Genomic DNA, 21,521 nt, shown 5'->3' with positions numbered 1-21,521 from the left:
AAATTTAAACGCAAAATGAAAGACTAAATTATTACCGAGGGCCGAAAGTCTCTTACAATAAATAAAAAGTTTATTTTGAATGAGATATTTTGAAATTAAAAGTCACACTAAATTTTCTTTTAGTTTTTAGCCCTGTAACTTATTAAAATAAACATTATAGAAGTTCTCAGGGACTTTCGGCCCTCGCTAATAACGTAATCTCTTATTCTGAGTTTAAAATTTTCAAAAATAATTATTAGTTTTCTCAGAATTCGAAAAAAAAATGAATTCCATTTGAGTAGCATTTCAGCAGAAACTACGTGCCCATTCCCTTAATGAAATTAAAAAACATCTATATTGTTTGATTTTTTCCGAAGGGAAAATCTATATGCATTATTGTATTAAATATTTTGTATTTGTATTAAATGAGGCGCTCAGAGCAACAGTGGCACAGTCCACAAATTGAGCATTTTTAGATTAATACATCAATAAAAGCAGAAAAATTGGATATATGGTTCAACAGTGGTCTACACAATCTAGCTCTATATTTGGCAATATGGCACTACATAATGTATTGTTGCCTTGACAAATACTAAAAATACGAATGAAACAGTGGCCTAACCCTCAATTGTGTGGCTCAGACCCATCAAACAAGTGTTCATCGTATCAGAATCAGAATAATACGCATAATTCATAAGAATGACTATTTTTAATTTTATAAAGTAATATTTAATAATAATAACTTTAACTCCGTCCTTGACTGAGTGGTAAGAGCGCCTACCTTTGGATCGAAAAATCCGAATGGTTGTGAGTTCGAATCTCACCAGGGTCAGAAATGTTTCATTTATTATAAATTAATAAATGAAAATAGTTTCTGTCCTTGTGGGATCGGTACTCACCGGAGGAACCGCAGACGTTCGGATACAGTTAGCGTCTCTTTGCAAAGACAATGACGTCAACTTTGCAAAGTAACAAGACACTTACTCAACACACACACACACACTACACATTACACTAGGTACCTAACTGTTAAAAATTACCGTACCTACCATGCCAATGGCCGTTAGTTGTCGAGGCATTAACCTTTTTTAAATAAAAAAAAACAATAATTTAATTTGTCATATTAATTTCCTATTTGGTGGCAAATTATGTGGCTTATTACAAACTAAAATAGTAAATTAGTAATACAAAGTATTAATTTGTATTAATTGTATCAATTAAAATAAATAATTCTTTTGCGATTCAATTTTTAAATCTTTTTTCTGTCGGTATCTTACTGTGTACAGGTAATGCTAAGAATTATGTACCATAATCTGTTCTCGGGAGTCTTAGTACACAAGATTAATGACGATGAACGACCCAAAAATACAAAAAATGTGCATTGCCAGGTAATAATAAAAATGTTTACAAGCTAATAGTACTTTGAGGAATATGCAAAAACGTTGCCAAACTTCAGGGCTTCTTATAATCGGTAGCTCAATGTGGGCTTCCTAACGCTGCTGAACTTCTACAGAGTATATACTTCTTTTCGCAGCGCAAACTGGTGGTAGATACCATGAACTACGAGTGTATGTTTTGATAATCATTCCAGGCATAAGCAGCCCGGGCTTCGTATTGTTAATCATGATTTCAGAGCTACCTATGGTACATTTCTAAAATTTGTCCGAATATATATGAAGCCCAAGCGTATTCACATGTTCTGAGCTTGGTTAAAATATCGATAGATGGTGTAAAGTACGTTTTTTGGGGAAATAACATTAAAGAATTAAGAAGCCCGAATCCGGGCTTCGTAAGGAGGTGTCGGGCTTCGTATGACCGGTGCGATATAGCGTTTTTGGCTTCCTAAAGTCGGAATCCATATATATATATATATATATATATATATATATATATATATATATATATATATATATATATATATATATATTGATACATGTATCCATGTGACTTCCAAAGTAGATTCTCGTAATACGTTGTTACTTCATATATACCGTTATGACTTCCGATTTCGGAAGTCACAACGTTTTGCCTATATTTTTACGAATTTGGCTACTAGATGGTATCAGAAGGCTTATATTAAAAATTTCGCTGGAAGTCATATCGTATCTAACATACTCATAAGATCAGATTTTAGTTCGACGGTATATCACCAGCGCTAGTGTCGCTCCCGTGCTACTATACAGGCTATGTACACAACGCGTAGCGTCTTCCGTATACCACACCGCTCGGTGTGACTTCCGTTTTTTGGCAACCCTGTGTAACAGTTTCCAGACATTTATCTGTTGTAGATTCGCGGTCCTAATCGTACTTAGTGCTTTGTGTGCCTTTTGTTTTTAAACATGAATAATAGCAGATCTGCTTTACTTTTAAAGTTAGCCTTAAATGAAGGTACAATAAGTGATTATATATCTCTATAATTATATATTTTCTGTACTTATTTTAATCTATAATATTTACTTACCTATTTACTTATATAAATTCATTTTTCTCGTGTTTTTGTTTACTTCCTTTTTTACAATGAACTTCTAATTTAATCTACACTCACCGGCACGAAAAACGGGCACCCCAAAAAAATGGGTAGTTTTTGATGTCTCGTATCTCCCAAACCTGTTGTCCGATTTAAGTAATTTTTTTTAATATGTTATAGCCTTATTCTTTAACAAAATAGCTATGATAATATTGTTGATAGACAGGTAAATTTTCATTGTATACCGGGTGTACCAATCAAACTGGGTTTTTTTCTCAATTTTCACAACACCCTGTGGAATATTCTAGCCTTTATAAAATATTTAAATCAAAGCCTAACTATAGCTCCAGGTTTTATTAACATTCTGTTTTTTTATTCATTCGCTTACGTTGGATAATAAAAGTTAAGGACTTTAACAACTAGCCATGTTCTTTATCGATACAAGTGTTTCTAAATATAAGTGCGACAAACTTTAAGGGGTAATTTCTGCATGAAAAAATAATGATCGTTTGGCAAAAGAATTTTATATTTGCAAGCATTTGCGGACATAGCTTTATCAAGTAAACGATCATTATTTTTTCATGCAGAATTACCCTTTAAAGTTTGTCGCACTTATTTAGAAACACCATGTATTGATAAAGAACATGTTTAGTTGTTAAAGTCCCTAACTTTTTTATTATCCAACATAAGCGAATGAATAACAAACAGAACGTTAAGAAAACCTGGGGCTATAGTTGGGTTTTAATTTCAATATTGTATAAAGGCTAGAATATTCCACAGGGTGTTGTGAAAATTGAAAAAAAAACCAGTTTGATTGGTACGCCCAGTATACAATGATAATTTACCTGTCTAGAAACAATGTTATTACAGCGATATAGTTAAAGAATAAGGCTATAGCACAGGGGTGGGCAAAAGCCGGCCCGCGGGCCGGGTCCAGCCCTTTCGCTTACTTTGTCCGGCCCGTTGAAAAACCCCGCAAGTACCTAATCTTTTTAATCCCTTTTATGTGATTTTGTTGAAATCAACAGTAATAGTTTGCATAGTGTTCACATAAATTATTAAATATATAAATAATAGAGAGTATTATAATTACGAACAGCCTTAGCTAACTATATTTTTAAAAACTGTTTAATTGTAACTATTTACTTTAAATTTCTTTTAAAATATAGGGAAATCCCCGGAGATTCATAATTGTTTATTCGGTATTAATAATCGTATTTAACTCTCAAGGTCTCAAGACAAGCACTCGGTGTTTGGGTATCTATTTCAACCATATCACTGACAGTTTATGATCTAAATACCTCAGCACTTTGGTCCCAATAATATGATTCTTTATTTATTAAATCTGAATTAAGTATGGTTGTTTGGAATACCTACTTCAGCATAAAATTCATTGTTACCGATTTTTGCCGAAGTTTTACAACTACTTCGAAAGACGCCTATAAGTTTATTTTGATTTAGCACTGGTCGTATTTCCTATTACTCCTCATATTTCTTTTGATACAGTGTGTGTTATTTTGCAAATATATAATAAATTGAAAAAGTGGAGGACATTTTGTAAGTAAAATTTGAAAACATTGTTTTTATTTTATTGTATTAAAATATTTATTTGTAAGCATTTGCAAAATGATACAATCTAAAAAAAGAAAAGTTGATTTGGAATGCAGAAATTTTAATGAAGCATGGACAGAAAAATACCTTTTTACAAATATTGGTAAGAAAGCAATTTGTTTAGTTTGCCATTAAATCATTGCTGTTTTCAAGGAATATAATTTAAAGAGGCATTTTACATCAAAACATCCAAAATATGCATCGTTTTCTTTAGAAGAACTTAAAAATGCTGCAGACAACTTAGCAAAAAACTTAAATAAACAACAAAATATTTTTAGCAAACAAAGTAACATCGAGAAATCTACCACACAAGCAAGTTATGTTATTGCACACAAAATTGCTAAGTTATGTAAACCTTTTTCTGAAGCAGAATTTGTTAAACAGTGCATGGTAGAAGTGTCGGAGATATGTTGTCCTGAAAAAAAACATATTTTTGAAAATTTAAGCCTGTCAAGGAGAACAATAGTACGACGGATCGAAAATATTTCAGGAAATTTACTCGACCAGCTAAAAACAATAATTGCTGATTTTACATATTGTTCTCTGGCGTTGGATGAGTCCTGCGATATTACTGACACAAGTCAATTATTAATATTTATTCGGGGCATTAACAAAAAATGTGAAATTCGCGAGGAACTTCTTAGTGTGCATCCAATGAAAGATACAACTACCGGTGAAGAATTTTTTAACGCTGTTGAAGAGTGTTTAGTTAAAGTAAATTTACCTTGGAACAAAATAGTAAGCATCACTACGGATGGCTGTCCTAGTTTAACAGGGAAAAATGTGGGCTTACTAAAACGAATCAGCGACTAAGTAAAACAGTTGCAGCCAGAACAAGACATATTATTTTTACACTGCATTATTCATCAAGAAGTGTTATGTAGAAAAGTTTTAAAATTGAATCACGTCGTTACTGTTGTGACAAAAGTTGTAAATTTTATCCGGGAACGTGCCTTAAATCATCGACAGTTTGTTGAATTTTTGAAAGAAATTGAAAGTGACTTTTACGAAATTCCTTACTACACTGAGGTGAGATGGCTTAGCATCGGTAAAGTTTTGGACAGATTTCAATATTTGCTTGATGAAATAGTATCCTTCTTGTCGATAAAAGAAAAACTACATGATTTTCCTGAATTGCAAAATGAGGCATGGCTAAACGATTTGTCGTTTTCTGTAGATATTGTAAAATATTTAAATGAACTTAATGTAAATTTACAAGGGAAAAACCAGTTCGCTTTCAATATGCACTCAAATGTCAAAGCATTTATGATAAAACTAAACTTATTTGCTGAGAACTTTAATAAAAAAATATTAAACCACTTCCCATCATTACAAACACGACGAGAATTATTGAAAAATTCTGATTTTCTTAAATATAGTTCAGTAACACAAGACCTGCATACTGAATTCCAAAGAAGATTCCAAGATTTCAAAGCTATTGAAAAACCTTTGTCATTAATTAGTCAACCTTTCAATTTCGATGTGCAAGAAGCTCCTGTTGAAATTCAGCTAGAATTAATTGACTTACAGGCAAATAATTTATTAAAAGAAAATGTTCAATCAAACGAATTGAGTGCTTTCTACGGTGCTTTGAATACAGAACATTTTAAACATTTTTTAAACTATGTTCAAAAATACCTAGTTTTATTTGGTTCGACATATATTTGTGAAAGAACTTTTTCGTTGATGGTTTCCACGAAAAATAAATATCGATCACAAATTACTGACGAAAATCTACACTCGGTATTAAGGATTGCTACAAGTGATTTGGATCCCAATTTTGAAGAAATAATATCACATGAACATTCGCGATTTCACGTTTCGCATTAACTATTATAGAAGTTATACTTATAATGAGTATTCTATTAATTTTAACGTTTAATGTTTGTCTTTTTTTTTTATAATTTTATTTAATATTAGGTATATTTACAAAATATGTATCAATATAAATTAATTTGTATCGTTAAAATATAAATAAATAAGAAAATAAAATCTTTCAATAACTGATTTATTTAATTACCATTAATTTATTATTATTCTTCTAACGCCGACTCCACTAATGAAGGTTGGCTAAAACACCATTGCAAATTCGTCTCTATTTTCTGCTTTTCTTAAAAGCGTCTGTGTGTTTAACCCGGTCCAGTCTCAAATGTTTTCAGTCAGAATATTTGTCGTCTACCAGGACCCCTTTTTCCTTCGAACAACTCGTACATATCATTTCTGAGCATGTGCCGTAAATATGCTGTCTGTCTCCTTTTAATGGAGGTCAAAAGTTCTCTGTCTCTTTCCATTTCGTGCAACATCATTTTGTTCGTATATGATCGGTCCATGGTATTTTCTAAATTCTCCCAAAAAGCCACATCTCAAAAGCTTCCGGCTTTCTCATTAAGTCAGCATTAACAATCCAAGCTTCGGCACCATAAAAAAGAATAGAGTGGATATACAACATTTTATCAACTAATATCAGATTTGCAGATTGAGTCTTTGGTGACTCAGAAATGTCCTCATCTTCAAAAAGTCTACCCTCAATTGCTCTATTCTTGATCGAATTTATGATTTCGAATTTAAATCTTCCGTAATCCAGACTCCTAAGTAAGTATTTCATTTTGTCCACTTGCTCAATATCTTCATTTTTTATCTGGTTCTTTTTCTGGATCTTCTTATGATTTAATATAATGACCATTTTTTTTTCAATTACGTGACATATTTTACTGGGCACAAGTTTTTCGCATGTATTCCCAAGTAGGACAATTTATTATTACCATTTTCTAATTATTAACAGTCAAATTTCTTTGTCCAAATGCTTTAAAATAATACTTATAGTATTTATTTCTTGGGCAGGGAATAAACTACACCAAAAAAATTCGCGTTGGCACAGCGTACATATCCGGTATAGTCCTCCGGCCCGAGAGACATTTTGAAACTTTCATTTTGGCCCGCGCTTAAAAGTAATTGCCCACCCCTGATCTAAGCGGTTTTTTAAAATTTATGGGTTTTGCAATATTTTACCGTCAGCGAACGGACTAATAGTAGAGGATCCGATATAAGGCCGATCTGCATCGATCTATTTAATGGATAACGTGTGCGTGAAGTAACAATGTATTTTAAACGGGATTTACTTTTTCGCACTGTTTTTGACACACTTTCATATAATCAAATATCCTTAACTTTCGCGTTGTCATGGTGATGACATAATGAGCAATAAATTACAAAAAAAAAATTGACAGTTTTGTGGTTTGAAAGAAATTAGAATGTTTAAATAAGTTCTAAAAATTGTAGAATAGGAATGAATTCCAGTGATGAAGAGTTACAGTTTTTTTATTTGTTTATCGTAGATAAAATATTGTATGAAACTGTGCGTGAAGTACTTTTTGCGAACTTAAGCGATGTATAGCACTCGCTCCGTTGTCGCTTGTGCTCTAAACATCACGTGCATTCGTAAAAAGCATACTTCACGAACTGTTTCATAAATAACTATTTTCATATATTAAAAAAAATGTTTCGACCCGGGTAGATATTATTCCAGATTTTCAGATTTCAGCAGTGTTAGATGGTTGGGGCATATATGGAGAGCAGGTAGCGTAACAACTATAAACTCAATTTTACAATGGAAACCCGGAGTTAGAAGGAGACGCGGAGGAACTAGAATAAATGGTTACAGGAAGTAAAGGAAAATTTATATAGGGCAGGAATTAGAGACTAGCAGAAAAAGACAGAGGATAGAAAGAACTGGAGAAGCACAGTCAATAGTATCGAGTAGCAGACTGGGACTAATCTGCTCTAAAAAGATGGATCTAGATAGCTTTTTTGCAGCTCAACCCCACCTGGTGTATTTAGCCATTTAATTTTCTTATTACACATTATTATTGGTACATCAAAAATTAAAAGGACGGTGCCTGTAATAAAATCTAAAATTCAAAATTTAATCAAGAAAAATAATAAATATTAAAATTTCCTATAAGTTCAAATTTATTTATTAAAATTTTTGATATAATTTTCATAAATAAATTACTTACTAATAACACTTTTTTAATTAATTCCAAAAAATCCATTTTGCAGCAATAATAAAATATTAGTATTTGTAAAATAAATATCAATCATATCATAAATAATACAGGTTTTCAAAAAAAAACTAAATTTCGGACTATTTGACGAAACCATGTTACAAGGGGGTTTTTGGGGTGGCTGATCACGAATCCGGGGTCCGCTCACCTCTTTCACGCCAGGTAAAGGTTATTTCAAGGTCAAATCAAGATAAATCGACAGTCGCTCTGAGAAAGTATATTAGGGCGTTTTTGGTGTCGCTGATGACGAATCATTAGTCCGCTGACCTCTATCACGTCTAGTTCAAGGTCAAATCAACATAAATCGACACAATCGCTCTGAAAATATAGGGGTTTTGGAGTCACTGATCATGAAAACTGCGGTCCGTTGAGCTCTACCACGTAAGGTAATGGTCATTTCAAGGCCAAATCAGGACAAGTCCACAAAACTGATTTGACCTTGAAATGACCTTTACCTGTCGCGGTTGAGCTCAACGGACCCCAGTTTTGTGATCAGCGACCCCAAAAACCCCCTAATATACTTTTTCAGAGCGATCGTGTCCATTTATCTTGATTTGACCTCGAAATGACCTTGAGCTAGACGTGATAGAGGTCAGCGGACACAAATTCGTCATCAGCGACCACAAAAACCCCCTAATATACTTTTTCAGAGCGACTGTCGGTTTATCTTGATTTGACCTTGAGATTACCATTACCTGACGTGATAGAGGTCAGCGGACCCCGGATTCGTGACCAGCGACCCCAAAAACCCCCTAGTCATATGGTTTCGTCAAATATTCCGAAATGTATTTTTTTTGTAAACCTGTTTAATCAAAAGAATATCAATCTTTTAATTTAAATAGACAACTTTAAAACATAGAACTGCATTCACAACTGTATTCACAGTAAAAGTTTCAAAAGATCACACATTACGCTTAAAGTAAGAGGTAAATCAGCAGACGAGTCGTTGTGACTTCCAAAATATGACAACACCGCTGGAAGTGACAACGCACCTTGAACTACCCTATATATGGAAGCCATAACGTATGCTGTACGCTTCGGTATATACGTATATATATACAAAATTTATTTTGGTAAATCCTTTCCCCTCAATAGGTAGACCCATTTTATAAGCCCCCCTTTTACCAAATACACAATTTTTAAAAAATAATTCCTAGTAGAATAGGTGGAAGTCGGACAGCCTCTTCTGTATACCGGAAGTCACAACTTAACGTGCATCAATATATATATATATATATATATATATATATATATATATATATATACATCCCGCTATCATTATGTCATCTTTTCATGTTGCAGTCATTTGGCATCACCAAGAAATACTATCATTTTCGAATTTTAATTCGTGTATGTTTGTTGAGCACATTTTTTAACGCCCTGTATCGTTCTCAGTTTTCTAAAATTTTAATTTTAAAAATTTAAATTATATACAAAAATTTTTACACTTCATAACCATTTTGACTTCCACCACATAAAAATGTGTATTTCCCATCATTTTGCCGCTTTTCGACGTTGCCACGAGTTAGAAATACCGATCTTTTGAGGACAGGTAGAAAAGGTCTATTGTAAACTTAGAGGATGGAATATTTTGGTAAAATATTCCATCCTCTCAGATTATAAACTACATTAAAGGTAGGTTCTTTACCTGTTCAGCTGGATTACCAAGCAAGGGTCTAAATATTTTACGAGTTGAATTGTGTTTATTTGATTTCATCTGTTAAATTAAAATTTCTCATACCGACTTAAAATATTTGTTTGAAAAATTCATTTTATATTTTCGTTTAATTTACTTAGGGTTTTTGGTCAGAATTTTGAAGAAACGCTTGGTTTGACATAAAATTTGGGACACGTACCTATAGCTAATATGTTAAAGAAAAAAAGTGATATTGTGCCGATATGTGCTTTTGATCTGGAGGTGAGTTTCGTCGGTTATAGGGTATGAAAACAAATACGTTCAAATAAGTCCGGAATTGGATAAACTGACTAATTCTAAGCAACTTCTATTTTATAGCGTTTTTCACTAAGTCAATACTTTTAGAGATATTTGCGAGTGAATATGTTCATTTTTCAACAAAAAAAAAAGTTTTTATACGGTTTTTCGCAAATAACTCAAAAAGTAGGTACTTTATTGAAAAAAAATTAGCAAATAGTAAATATAGCTTATAAAAAAGTGAAAAAATGGTATATGTGTCAGGTCTGTAGACCCAGTAGAAGCAGAGTTATTGCTAAGCTTTGTTTTAAAACCAAGAGGAGTAGGTAAACTAAATGGCAGATTCACACCCAAGAAAGTCACTAGAAATATCATCAGATAAATCTTCTTTTTTGGTTGATCATATCGGCCTTTGACGGTAATCTTGACTAAAAATCTAAAAATAAAAGGAAGAACGCAGAAAATACAAAAATTGCTGATAAAATAAATAAACTAACCTATGAAATGCCAATAGTGTCAAAATTTGATATGAGTAAAATTGCCTGAGGTTGTACCAATTACAAACAAGGTGTACGGCGCGGGAAATTTGAATGACTCCTCTTGTTTAAAAACAGACTATAGTGAAAAATAAGCTCTTATATCTCAAATTCCAAATCGAATATTTTAACGTGAAATAAAAAAAATGAAACACTTTTCTGGGAAAACTTATTACAACTTTCTTAAAGTGTTTAAGAAAACGTTTATTTTTATTTTTTTTTAAGTTTCCAGCAGCAAGAGTAAGCAGGTTACGCTCAAAATACAGTTGTTCCTTTTTTTTTGGTTAAAAATATTCTAAAAACTCCCTCTAATTAACAGCCCAAATGGAATTAATCGTTACCACTTCACAAGTAACTTTATGTATTGTTTGTGTTTGTAAGTTTCATCAGTTCAAAGTGCTTATTTGTGGAAAAATTTGGTTTTAAAGTAAATTTTTTTAAATCTTTAATTTTGAAAAAAAGACTTTTGTCAAAATAACTTAAAAATTACTAGTGATACCAAATATCTTAAAGAGTAAAAAATGTAGGTGTTGCTTTTTTAAATATTTGGAATTTTTTGATTTTCTGGAAGACAAAAATTGGTTAAGATATGGCTGTTCAAAATTTGCATATACATACTCGTGACTAGTGATTCGTTCGAGGCCTTTCAACAAAACCCCTTTCAAAAATAAGCATTTTGAACCAATGCAACTTACAGATCATATACAGGGTTTCCCCGAAAATAGTGCGTTCCTTAAAGGTATAGATAGAAAGCACAATGTAGAGCAAAAAAGTCTTATAACATTTTATTCTAAATTCAGCCGTTTGACCAAAAAACGAAAATACATTTTGATATGCAAATTGATACTCAATTAGTAAATAAACAAGGGGTCCCATTAGATTAAATTTCACAGTCACAGGTTCTTCTACGCCATGTTGCCAGGTCATATAAATTTATGAAAATAAAAATTTACACTTATGGAGAACAACGTAATTTTTGTTGAAACGGTTAACTTTAGGAAAAAATGTTACAACATCTTTTTGTTCTAAATTGTGTATTATATCCACACCTTAAAGGAACGCACTATTTTCGGAGACACCCTGTATAAACAATACATTTATCTAAAGTAACGTGTGAAGCGGTAACAATTAATTTTCATGACTTTCTTTTGCCAAAAAAAAGGGAACGATTTTATTTTCAGCGTAACTTGCTTACTTTTCACGCTAGAAACTGTTTTAAAAACACCAAAAAAAAATTTTTTTAAACACTTTAAAAGAGTTATGATGAGTGTTTCCCGAAAAGTGCTTTATTTTTTTGGTTATTTTACGTTGAAATATTCGATTTGGTATTTGACGAATAAGAACCTATTTTTCATTAGCTGCAACCCTGCTTCTACTGGGTCTACAGACCTTATACTGACACCTCTTTTTCATAAGCTATATTATTGCTAGGAATATTTTCTTCGATAAAATATGTACATACTTACTTTTTGAGTTATTTGCGAAAATCCGTCCAAAACGTGTTTTTCTATGAAAAATAAACATATTCACTCGCACATATCTCGAAAAGTATTGACCTAAAACTTTTATAGAACAAAATTTGCTTAGAATTAGAATTAGTCAGTTTATCCACTTCCGGACTTATTTTGCACGTATGTTTTTTCACCTCCAAGAAGGGGTGAAAGTCACATCCAGGACAAGAGAACATATCGGCATAATCTCACTTTTTTCTTTGGCATTTTAGCTACGTGTGTGCCAAATTTTATGTCAATCCAAGCGGTTCTTTAAAATCTGGAGGTTTTGCGATATTTTATCGTGAGTGAATGGAATAATAATTATTACAACGGCAATTATTGCCGTTGTCACTTTTAGATAAGAAGTCATTATCACAATGATATAGTCAGGTTAACTGAATTGTATAATTATTGTTTTTATCATTAAATGTGAAAACCTAGAATTATCCATGTCTGTCCGTCAATAAACACAACTCGTCTATTAGTAGGACAGAAAGAATGACAAATAAGGTGTCAAATGAAAGCCTATAACCAAAATATGATATTACATGTGAGAAGTTTGACCTCGGACTGCCTGTTCCAGAGTTGCAACCGAAAGTACTGTTTTAAATTCGTCGAAATAGTACAAACTATTGGTCAACACGACTAAGAAAGACCAGAACAAATACATACTTCCGGTTTCATGCCTGTCTGTTCGTCCATATCTGTAGGTGAACAAAATTCATCCGTCATATCAGCTGACAAAAAGTTACACGAAGGGTTCAAATATCGACTGCCGGTTCAACTTCCGGTCACTTTTTGTGAAAAATTAGAACTTACGATGTCCAATTGCTTGTTACAATTTTTTTTATAAGTGTTCTACTCTATCTATTCTGACTTTTCATTAACTTACTTAGATCACATATAATTTAATACAGTTTTGATGTCAGGGTCTTCAAAATTTATGTGGTGAGTTCCGGTATGTGATGAATGAAAAACGACTCCATAAGCAGAAGAAAAAAGTGTTCTCAAGACCTAAGACAATACATCGACTCACAAGAGCGTTGTGACAGTAGCAAAAATTCGAGTTGGGGTTCTAATTACTTTCTCATGCGGCTTACTCTCCTGACTTGGCCCCCTCCGATTATTAAGTGTTCCCAAATCTGAAGAAATGATGGGCGAGTCACAAAGTTTCACAAAAAAGCGAATATTTCGCGAAATGAACGTCAGATCGAAAAACTAAAAAATGCGTGTTCAATATTTTTCAAAAGTCTATCGAATGATACCAAAAACGAACCCCCACGGAAAGGGGTGAGGAGTAAATTAAAAATTTTAAATACGAACCCTGCGATATTTCGCGAAATGAACATCAGAGTGCCAGTGTGTGCTTTTTTTCTGGGGATGAGTACCACCCCCTTCTCGAGTGTGAAAAAATATAGGTCCAAATAAGTTCGTAAGTGGATAAACTAATTAAATTCCTTGTAACTTTTGTTTTTAGATGGTTTTTCGCAAATAAATCAAAAAGTAAGTATTTGATCGAAAAACTATTCCTAGCAAATATAAAGCTTATAAAACAGTAAAAAAAATGATGTATGTATGAAGTCTGGACACACAATAAAAACAGAGTTGGAGCTAATCAAAAGTTGGTTCTTATTCGTCAAATTCCAAATCGACTAGTTCAACGTAAAATGTCCAAAAAATAACGCACTTTTCGGGGAAAACCCGCCACAAATTTTTTAAAGAGTTTAAAAAAAGTTTTATTTTTGTTATATAAAAAGTATCTATTCTATCACCATCAGCATCAAAAGTAGACCGGGCAGTATCGTCGCCCCTGCTAGCGAAATTATTCCGATTCGATTTTTTTGCACAAACTTACTCAAAAAGAGGTCCTTATAACATATCCAAAGGGTGCCGGGCGGTGCATTGGTCGAAAAATTGTTTAAAAAATTTTTTTGAAACAAATTCACAAAAACAATTTTTTCATTTCGAACAATTTTTTTTAGATAACTTATGTCATTCTGGGCAAAAAAGGTGTCTTGCCATTTTTGTTTAAAATTGATTGTTGTCGAGTTATATGCGATTAAAAATTTGAAAAATGCGAAAATGGCCATTTTTAAGTCTTAATAACTCGATTAAAAGTTATTATTATGAAATTAAAAAGTGAGCAGATCAAGTTTCAAACCCTTGCTTCAAGGTCCTTAAGAGATTTTTGTCATTATTTTATTACAAAGCTGTTATTTTTAATTATTAATAATTAGCGCTATAGTCCCGGATTTATCGTCGCCCCTGTTAGTGAAATTATTCCGATTCGATTTTTTTGCACAAACTTACTCAAAAAGAGGTCCTTATAACATATTCACAAGGTGCCGTGGTCGAAAAATTGTTTAAACAATTTTTTAAACAAATCCACAAAAATAATTTTTTCACTTTGAACAATTTTTTTTAGATAATTTTGGACATTCTGAACAAAAAAGGTCTCTTGTCAATTTTCTCTAAAATTGATTGTTGTCGAGTTATACGCGATTTAAAACCTGAAAAATGCGAAAATGGCCATATAACTCGACAAAAATCAATTTTAGAGAAAAATCTCAAGATACCTTTTTTGCTCAGAATAACCCAACTTATCTAAAAAATCGTTCGTAATGAAAAAATTATTTTTGTGAATTTGTTTAAAAAATTGTTTAAGGTGATACAGTAGCGATCAACAGGTAGCCAAAACGCGTTCCAAGATTGCGGCTGTAATTTTGAATATTTTTTCAAGATATTTGGCACACGTATCCGTAATATAATAAAGAATGGCGGTACAGAGCCCAATTTGAAAAATATATTAGGTAATATTTGAAAATTATTCTGTAATTAAATACAATATTAAAAAAACGAGCCTGTACCGCCATTAAGAAGAACAAAAAAATACAATTTCTTCAAATAAATTTTTTATCCGATGCCTAGATTTTGTGTCATTTTGGAACTACTAAAATGTTTTATTTCATTAGTCCAAAACAAAATTTAAATTTTTTAATTCGACAAAATATTTCCACGCACAGGCTGTGGTCTGTATTAATTCGAGAACCAAGAGAGACAGCTCATTAACCGCCTTTCATTTTTTCTTAGAAAATAAACGATCTCTACACAAAGTACTTATAGGATAATACGCCGCCGTTATGAAATGATTGTAGGATGTTAAAATGACGAAGGATGTTTTACCCGGAAATCCGAATTTTATATACTTTTGTTATATTTAATACCCTAATAGCACACGACGTCCTTTGGACGTCCAAAATAGGTCAATTTTTGGTCCTAACGTCCATGGACCATAAACGGACGTCCTTTGGACGTCCGACGCTGGACGTACTTCGGGTGTACTAAATATGTACGTCCTTTGGACGTCCGTCGTTGGACGTCCGGCGTTGGACGTCCTTCAGGTGGACTAAATATGTACGTCCTTTGGACGTCCGGCGTTGGACGTCCTTCGGGTGGACTAAATATGTACGTCCTTCGGACGTCCGGTGTTGGACGTCCTTCGGGTGGAATAAATATGAACGTCCTTTGGACGTCCGTACTCGGACGAAATACGGACCTTTTCCAATCGTCCATATTGGACATATTCTACCAATAAGGGGATTAAACAGCAAAATTATTTAATAAAATATTAACTTAATTATGTTAATAAAATAGTTTAAATGGAAAAGATTATAAATCATATTTAATTCAAAACTGTATATGTAGTTTAATATCTAATACATGTTTTTGTTTTTATGTAAAGTGTGAAAATCTGATCGGTAAATTATTCGTTATGTCCACTCTACATCAACAATAAATTGAACAAGAAATTGACTAAGTTATTCAAGGCCAAATTTGACGAGTACAAAATGTATGATTTGTAAAAGAAAATGAAGGAATTTGATGAAATAGAACAATTGGATATGTTTTATTTTGTCAAATTTCTTTATTTTCTGTTTATTCACGGCAAAATTGGAAGTAGAATTGTGTTTTGTATAAGCCAAATTTGACCTTCAATAACTTGTCGTCAATTTCTTGTTCAATTATTGTTGATGTAAAGTGGACTTTATAATGTTTTATTATTCCCGTTACCAAGATGATAGAAGTTTGGTGGTTAATTCTAATAAGCAAAAATATAATTTTTATCAATGTATCCTTACTACAGATGAATATTGAGAGCATCTTTTTGAAGTTGAGCGTACGTGTGCCCAAAATAGGTCCAGTTTTAGTCCTAATGCGGATGGACTATAAATGAACGTCCTTCGGACGTCCGACGTTGGACGTACTTACGTGTTGAATAAATATGAACGTCCTTTGGACGTCCATTGGACGTCCGTGCTCGGACGTCCGTTGGACATTGACATCGATCCGTGAGCGTCATCTGCAAAGAAGAAAATCACAAGCCAGGACAACCAATCCAAATAGTGAGTGTTTCAAACTTTTGTGTTGTGTTGTCAAAAGTTTATTTAATTATTTATGTTTTTCCTTACATACTTACATATTTTTTCAAGCTTTTTGGTATATTTTTCATATTTTTTACTATATTTCGATAAAAAAATTCTTCGCAGTTTTATCCTAATCAACATCATCATCATTCTATCCAAAAAGGCAAATCGCCAAAATCGCAATTTTATCATAATATGATATGTATATTTGCATTTTACCACATTTTTTCGATGTTTTGAAACATTTTTGTATATCTTTTGTGTATCTATCTATATTTTGTATATCACCCCTCCTCGGGGTGAAACTCACCCCCCAAATTCACATACTAATTTGTAAGTACACATACTTTGTAAGTATGGAATAAAGGTTGCTTAATATTAATCAGTTTATCGAAGTCCGGACTTATTTTGAACGTTTTTCACCCCAGAGAAAGAGTGAAACTCACCCCAGGGCAATAGCACACATTGGCACAATATCACTTTTTTTCTTTGGCATGTTAGCTATGCGTATGCCAAATTTCATGTCAATCCTTTAAAATTTACAGCAAAAACCATCAAAGAATGTAGTAATACTTGTTTTCATGAAGTCGGTGATAGAGTTTGACAAATCTTTATGGTTGTTAAATATCTTTTAATTTGTGTATTCGATTTTTAAAGGTAGGTACTATATACGTCCATTTGGCACAATAAAAAATAACCTTCGACCGGTACATATTGCTTGTATCGATGCTCGGTGCATTGTTCAGTCATAAATTTTACCTGTCCCTATAGCGTCGGCCGTCGGTCGGGTCCTATTGTAAATTATTATAATAAGAGTCCGTCTCGGTATTTTATTATTTCTGTCATAAGTATCTCTGTGGAAATGCAAATGCTGCTTGTAACATCCCAAAAACCAGCTCTACTATTAATTGTACTCGTATAAATAAGTGTATAATATGTACCTACCTACTTATTTATTGTATTCATTTATAGACCTGGATCCCGCGTAATAAAAAAAGTTGATTAACAGCAAGCTGAAAATTTGTTAATAGCTTCACGGTGTCTAGTCGGACAAACTTTGATGTACGGGAATACTGGAACCGGGGAAGTTTTAATTGTGGAACAGGTTAAAAACTTGGAACATCAGACTACCGAAAACGTTCCATGTATTTTGTCGGACAGAACTTCCAATTGATTTGTTACCATTTCATTAAACTCTTATGCAAAAATCAGACTGCGTACCAGTCTACTTTTATTCTCTTAATATTTTTACTTAAAAAAAGTGTACTACAATCATCTCGCTAAACTTAATATAACTGTTTTCGAGATAAACCCATTTTAAATCTGCGATATAACATAATTTTTTGCATAATATTGTAGTTAAATCCGAAAAATCAACTTAAAACCATAATAATAATTGTGCCAATTCTCATTTATGTCATTTATATTTTTACAGATTTTTATGGTTTATAAGTTATTTTTCGAGTTTAGCGAGACGAATGTAGTATATATTTTTTAAGTAATAATATTAAGAGAATAAAAGTTTTGATTCGAAAAGTATATGTAATGTAGAGTTCCCTCAGCGATGTGATATAATATTATTACAGTATAGCTTTCCGTGCATGACAAGCTTATGGAGGTAGCCCATATAGCCTAGGCTATAATATTATTAAAAAAATCACTTAGATGGGACAATGGCTTTAGGAAATTCGAGACATCAAAAATGGCCCATTTTTAAGGTGGTGCGTTAATTTCTTGGAGAAATGTAATTATAATTTAATGTAAATAATCTAATATCCAATAATTGTAAATTAATATAAGATGTAATATAAGTTCCTTAAAAAATATATTTTTTATTTCCCACAATACATTCTCCACAGGTATAAATATCGTCTCTAGACGTCCACCGAACGTCCTCCCAGGACGTTAGATGGATGATCGGCAGCAATACATTGGACCAAACTGGGACGTCCTATGAAGGCCCAATTGACGTCCACCGAACGTCCCTTCGGACGTTAGGTGGACCTCCATTGGGCGTTTGGCAACGTGGAATTTGGACCAAAATTGGACGTCCTGTTAAGGTCCAATTCACGTCCCCTAAGACGTCCGATTAAGATCCAATTTACTCCGATTAAGGTCCAATTTACGTCCAATTAAGGTCCCATTTACGTCCGATTAAGGTCCAATTTACGTCCGATTAAAGTCCAATTTACGTCCGATTAAGGTTCAATTTACGTCCGATTAAGGTCCAATTTACGTCCGATTAAGGTTCAATTTACGTCCGATTAAGGTCCAATTTACGTCCGATTAGGGTCCAATTTACGTCCCCTGGGACGTCCGATTAAGGTCCAATTTACGTCCGATTAAGATCCAATATATGTCCCCTCGGACATTAGATGGACGTCCAATGGACGTTCGGTAGCGCGACATTTGGACCAAAATAGGACGTATAAAGGACGTTCCTCGGACGAAAACGGACGTCCAATGGACGTCCCTAAAATCCGTGAAGGACGTCCATTGGACGTCCTTGTGCTATTAGGGTAGGTACCTACCTATAATTCTGGTGATTTTTTAAATCCTCTATTGTTAAGAGAATTTACACCTTTAGCCAAAGTTTTACGATTTTCTAACGGAAATTAACAAGTTATTTTAAATACGCACCAATTATCGATGTTGAAAGGAGTTTTTCAAGTTATAAAAATATTTTGTCTGATCAAAGAATATGTTTCCTCGTAAAGAATTTGGAAAAACACATTGTAGTGAATTATAATCGAAGATATATTTATAGTGATATTGTTGTTTTATTTTAAATAGGTAACTATTGGTAGCAGTTTTTGTAAAAACTGTGAATAAATTGCATATATAAAAAATGATTTTATTTGAAAAATAATAAATAAGATTACTAAATAAGACAGAAAATTTGTGGTTTCCCGAAATGCGCATTTTTTGAATTTTTGTGCATATCTTGCGCATATTTCGTAATTTTTTACCGCATATATATGCGAATATTTCATCAAAATTGATCGCCTATAAATCCGCTCCCTAGTCATTGTATTCTGTTGGCTGATTCCAATGATTTGAGCCGCCGTACGACACGTTGGGACCAATGGGAGTGAAGATACGTAACTAATACCTATCAAGAGGTTTACTCAAACTTCTTTTCTGTACTTATACCTACCACTCGGTATAAGTACAAAAAAGAAGTTTGTGTAAACCTTTGCACAACTGTGTAAATACTAAAGAAAAATCTAAAATATTAAAAAAAAATAGTGGAATCCGTTAATCTGTTCTCGAAAAAATTAGCTATGAAAATGAGCATAATTTTCTATATCCCTAACTTTTGACGAGCAGTTTAGCTTAAATGGGGAAAAGCGGTAAGCTTAGACCAAACACCAGTAGGAGGCATTCAATTAATTGAGGAAAAAAATTAAATGGATAACAATATTCATTTCAGTTATAGAAAAGGCATTGCCCCGCTAGAATGGTTGAAATCACAAGTAACAATTAATAGTCCTACAAAAAAGACAGGCGCTTGAAAGTGATAAGACCATTGAACAATAAGCCTGCGAACTGCCTTTTAAACAAATTCTTAAAAATAATCCATAACACAATTAAAAAAAGGTTTGTTAAGAAATTCTTTTATAGACTTCAGAAATTCAACAACTTCTCCTGATTATGTTTAAAAAACGTACGGAATGCACTAAATGAAAAAAAGAAGAAAAATATTTATCATACCGTTATACTCTAATATATTCTTACGTTGAATATTTGATGCTTCCCTGTAGAGTATAAAACGGACAGTTGTGTTTTTCCCGTGAGCTGCCTTGTTTAGTCTTCTTTGTCGTTCTATTCGTTAAATCCTATCCTCTCAAGTCACAGCGTCAGAAAGCAGTGGGTATATGCAGTGAACGGGAGGCCTATGTCGAGCAGTGAACGTTGGGGCCCTTTCGCGTTTATCATATGTAGAGAAGTCGCTTGTCAAAACCTGGACGTATGTAATCGTATTCTATTTGTTAAATACTCTCACCTAATATGTCATACCATGTGCGTTAATCCATTTTATTTCTACAATTTTAAAGTGTTATTACATGCCGTCATTTTCATTTGTCTACACCATCTTATTCTGCCAGTTAAATCCCATCATTTCAGACGCTGTACGTCACGATTGAACCAATAGAACCGTAGATACAAGACTAAGGCCCTTTTGACATGATGCTGTAATTGATTTTCATACGTCATTGTATTATATTAGTCAAATCCAGTTATTTTAGGTGCTGTACGCCACGATTGGACCAATAGGAGCGAAGATACGTAAATAAGGCCCTTTTGACATATTGCTGTATTTGATTTTTCTGTGTCATTGTATTCTGTTCATTAAACCCTACCATTTGAGCTGCTGTACGTCACAATTGGACCAATAGGACTAGATATACATAACTAGGGCCCTTTTGACTTGTTGCTGTATTTGATTTTTCTGTGTCATTGTATTTTATTTGTCAAGTCCTATTATTTGAGATGCCGTACGTCACGATTGGTCTTATAGGACCGAAGATACGCGACTAAGGCCCTTTTGACATGAGGTTGTATTTGATTTTTGTCTCATTGTATTCTGTTTGTCAAATCCTATCATTTGAGGTGCTATACATCACGATTGGACCAACAGGACCGAAGATACATAACTAAGGCCCTTTTGACATATTGCTTGTTTGATTTTTCTGTGTCATTGTCTTCTATGATGTCTAAGGCATATCTCTGATATGCCCTATTTTTAAATTGGACTTCGTAAGTCCTAGGTTTTCACCCACAAGCTTTTATTTGACACCTCATTTGTCATTCTACCCGGTATAATGGCGGAGGAGTTATATTGGCGGTCGTACGGACCGACAGAAAGAGTACCCAGCTCAAATATCTCACCTTTAGTACCATCCTTGGATTATAAGCTTTCATTTGACACCTCATTTATTATTATAGCTGGTATAATGATAGAGGAGTTACATTCGCGGTCGGACGGACCCACCGACAGACCGCCTAGGTC

General features: G+C 33.1%; 2 protein-coding genes across 2 annotated transcripts in view; one reads left to right on the top strand and one right to left on the bottom strand.

Moving 5' to 3' along the window:
* LOC114333498 (probable G-protein coupled receptor B0563.6) overlaps nucleotides 1–21,521 on the bottom strand; it is a 258,384-nt gene that overhangs the window by 162,420 nt on the left and 74,443 nt on the right. The gene's annotated exons all lie outside the window — the stretch shown is intronic.
* The window catches only part of LOC126888861 (uncharacterized), a 46,318-nt gene that overhangs the window by 11,200 nt on the left and 13,597 nt on the right, over nucleotides 1–21,521 (top strand). The gene's annotated exons all lie outside the window — the stretch shown is intronic.

This window comes from Diabrotica virgifera, chromosome 7 (genome assembly GCF_917563875.1).
Source record: "Diabrotica virgifera virgifera chromosome 7, PGI_DIABVI_V3a".
Classification (NCBI taxonomy): Eukaryota; Metazoa; Arthropoda; class Insecta; order Coleoptera; family Chrysomelidae; genus Diabrotica; species Diabrotica virgifera.
The sequence above is the reverse complement of the archived record's forward strand: the minus strand, read 5'-3'. Positions and strand labels throughout refer to the sequence as shown.